This window comes from Nycticebus coucang, chromosome 20 (assembly GCF_027406575.1).
Source record: "Nycticebus coucang isolate mNycCou1 chromosome 20, mNycCou1.pri, whole genome shotgun sequence".
In the NCBI taxonomy this organism is placed as follows: Eukaryota; Metazoa; Chordata; class Mammalia; order Primates; family Lorisidae; genus Nycticebus; species Nycticebus coucang.
Window position 1 is genome coordinate 14660 of NC_069799.1, and position 3841 is coordinate 18500.

At 45.9% G+C, this 3841-nt stretch overlaps 1 pseudogene across 1 annotated transcript; it reads left to right on the forward strand.

Moving 5' to 3' along the window:
- The first annotated feature begins 1057 nt into the window (after positions 1-1057).
- On the forward strand, positions 1058-2192 carry LOC128572297 (protein CDV3 homolog; annotated as a pseudogene). The gene has a single exon (XR_008376161.1). The product of XR_008376161.1 is annotated as a protein CDV3 homolog (transcript).
- The last annotated feature ends 1649 nt before the right edge of the window (positions 2193-3841 follow it).

Genomic DNA, 3841 nt, shown 5'->3' on the forward strand with positions numbered 1-3841 from the left:
AAACGAACAAAGACAGGCTTTATTGTGAGGCTAACCAGTAAGGAGATGGAAAGGCATTGCTCAACCTACCTCCCTAGGTTGGAGTCTGAGACAAGTTTTGAAGGGTCAAAGGGCCAGGGTAAGTATTAGGCATGCTGGCTTAGGATGGTCTGATTGGAGAACTTCAAACTCAGTCATTCATGGTAAACTATGGTGAGGAGGATTTTAGCCCCGGATTTTCTCTGCCAACAGACTCCTCACCTCTGATAGGGTTCTGGCATTCATGTTTGGATAATATCCTGGTCTTCTTGATTCCACAGGGAAGAAATGGTCCCAGGTATTATTACAGGTCAAAGCTTTTTTTATTGCACATGCTCAGACTACATGTAATAGTTTTGGCTCTATGATACCTACAAGGTAACTTGACATTGTGTTAGCAACAGAGTAGGCTTGGGCTGGTCCTGCAGTTCTAATATATGGCAATATGAATTTTGACAAAGTCGCGAGGGTAATTCAATGGAGATAGGCAGACTGGAACAACTGGAAATTCATAAGGATACAAAATGAACCTCTGCTCTTACCACACACTATAAAGAATAATTCCTGTGAACTATAACAAAGACCTAAAATTATAAAACTTCCAGATGACAAGTTAGAAAATCTATCTTGTAGCCTTGTGCTTGGCAAAGAGTTCTTAAGTAGGACAAAAAAGGCATGAACTGTGTAGAAGAAAATAAATGGACAAACTGCACCAAAATTAAAAACGTTAGCTCTTCAAAAGGCATTTAATCAAATGAAAAGTCAAGCCACAGCTTCCTCCTGCACGCGCCGCCACTAGTCGAGCACTCTCTCCGGAGCCTCTGGCCGGCGCGTCCCTTTTCCTCTCTGGCTGTGGGGCGAGTGGGACCCTGCACCGCCGTCGCGGCAGCAGCGGCATCCCTGGCGGGCTCCGGCGGCGGCAGCTGCGCGCGATATCCCCGGCGGACCGTACCACCGTTCGCCAGCACGCGGGGGGGAGCCGCACCTCGGCGACCCCGCGAGGCTGAGGCGTCGCCGTGCCGGGCAGCGTGAGCGCAGAGCCGGCCTCGACCCCGAGCTCCGAGACCCGCGGGCAGAGCACGCCGCCGACCCCACCCATCCGGGCCGAGGAGACCGCAGCAATGGCCGAGAGGGAGGAGCTGAGCCTAGACAACTTCTTTGCCAAGAGGGACAAGAAAAAGAAGAAGGAGCGGAGCAGCCAGGCGGCGAGATCCGCGGGCGCAGCAGGGAGCTCCGGCGGGAGCAGCGGAGCCGCGGGCGAGGCGGGTGCGGGGCCCCGGTCGGGAGACGGCGGGACCGGGAGCGCCGGGCGCGAGCGCTGGGGCCGCGGGCCCAGGGGCGGCCACCAAGGCTGTGACGAAGGAAGAAGATGAATGGAAAGAATTTGAGCAAAAAGAGGTTGATTACAGTGGCCTCAGAGTTCAGGCAATGCAAATAAGTGAAAAAGAAGAAGATGATAATGAAAAGAGAGAAGATCCAGGTGATAATTGGGAAGAAGGTGGAGGAGGTGGTGGTGGTATGGAGAAATCTTCAGGTCCCTGGAATAAAACTGCTCCGGTTCAGGCACCTCCTGCTCCAGTAATTGTTACAGAAACCCCAGAACCGGCAATGACTAGTGGGTGTATAGGCCTCCTGGGGCCAGGTTAACCACAACAAGAAAAACACCACAAGGATCACCAGAAATATACAGCGATACGCAGTTCCCATCCCTGCAGTCAACTGCCAAGCATGTAGAAAGCCGGAAGGATAAAGAAATGGAGAAGAGCTTTGAAGTAGTAAGACACAAAAATAGAGGTAGGGATGAGGTTTCGAAAAACCAGGCACTTAAACTTCAGCTAGACAACCAGTATGCTGTGCTTGAAAATCAGAAAAGCAGCCACACACAGTACAATTAAGGAATGGTCTTTGCTAACCCTTCTAAGGTGTCTAGACCACAGCTCTCTACCATGAACAGCCATTCATCATCTGATCTCTGCTGGATCCACAGCACCTGATGCAGACCACTTGATTTAAGTGACCAGCTCTGTTGCACTATGGAAGTTTAAAGTGTCAGAACTGCTCTTTATGTATATTGGATTTAGGGGAATTTTCATTGTTATATAAATGTGTGAACTAGATTCTTCCACAGTGTTCTTTCATAATTACTCTGCAAATACAAAAAACCAAAACCTGCAGCCAGTGGTCATTTCAAAATCTTTTTATGTTCAGATACTGAGCCTTTGTAAGGGTTGACTACCTCAGATTTGCTGCACTCATTGTGGACTTTATGTGGATCACAACTTCTGGATAGAAGAAAGTTACAGCTGTTAGTTGATGTGAACCTTGAAACCAGCTCTACTGGATTCCTACCAGAAATCCTGCAGAAAGTCAGCCATCTGGGTTCTGATCTGCTGTAAAAGATGAAGATTTAAGTGACCTTAATTAACCTGTCCTGTCCCCCACCCTTGAGGAATACTCTCTGTAGTAGGCTGTGGCTGTATTAGACTTCCAGGAACACACCAGTCTCAAAAGAACTGATGTGTTCAGATCATCTGTGTAGGGCTGTGATTTGTAATTTAAGCTTTTAGTTGTGTTCTGAGGTAACCACAAATTACATTCAACCAAACTTGGGTCCACCGAGTGGGAAAAGGGGTGGGGAAGAGAATAACCTTGTTTCTCTTAGGAATTTTTTATTTGGATAGTGCTTTTACTTTGTTCCACATTACGGCCTTTTTTGCTTTGACTTGAAATAAGTTCTTTGACAGAGCATATTGCTTGATTAAGTAACCTGAAGTATGCATTAGAATTGTGAACTGTCTTGTGAATTTGCCAATCCTGAGAGTAGAACCAAATAGCCTTTGATGTAAAGGGCAGTGGATGCCAGAGGCTCTACTTCAGGTGCTGCTAAAGCCTCCTCTAATCAGGTTGTGATTAGTAAACTATAGAGGGAAAGTGTGGTTTCCACTTAGGCTAAGGGATTCACTGACCTGTCCTTATAAATTCAAAGCAACGTAAGCAAAACCTCAGCTACAACCCATGTAAGTTAAAGGGATTGTGCATGATCTTTGATAAGAATTCCATATATACTGTGTCCAATTTTTGTTTTTGTTTTTGTTTTTTTTGCCCCTACAAGTGTGATGTGCCCAAATTTTTAAGGTATTAGACATTCTGTACATGGAACGATTGTCCCAGCTAGCTCTGTTAATCTATCAGTGTGTCTTTATGTTGTTCATTTGGAGTCAAGGTGAAAGGTGATACAGCACTTCATTTTTGATAATTACAGCTAAGCTGTCTAATAGTTGTAGTCCTAAAAAGGGACTTGAAGCTACCAGGATTATAGAGAAAAGTTTCTTTCCACCTAATGAGTTAGTCTGGCAGTTTCCTAGTTTTAAAAGTCTTGGAAGACAAATAACTTCAGAAGAAATAACTTCATTCAGAGTGGTTATGTGACTACTTGATGCAGTCTGGGCTGCTTCTCTATGATAAATCCTTTTGCCAAATGCAGGAGTTGCAGACGTGGTACTTGCAAGAGTGAAACAAATGGGTGAGTCAAACTATCCTGATGGGGCATTTTCCCGTAGGAGTTCCATCTTGATGAAAAGTGTCAGGGCAGGAATTGGACTTCTAAGAGGGTTACAGTATCTCCTGACAGGACCTGTCAGCCTGTCAGCATTTGGGCAATAATGTTGGCATTATTTGAGGTGGCAGATAAGATGCCTTCCTCCCGGTGTATTTGGGAGAGTAACTGAGCCAGCCAAGGGGAGTTTGGATGATTAAACAAGAAATGGGATTCTTGGTTAAACGGAAGAATTCAAAAGCATTAGCAGATAATCCCTTGGACCTT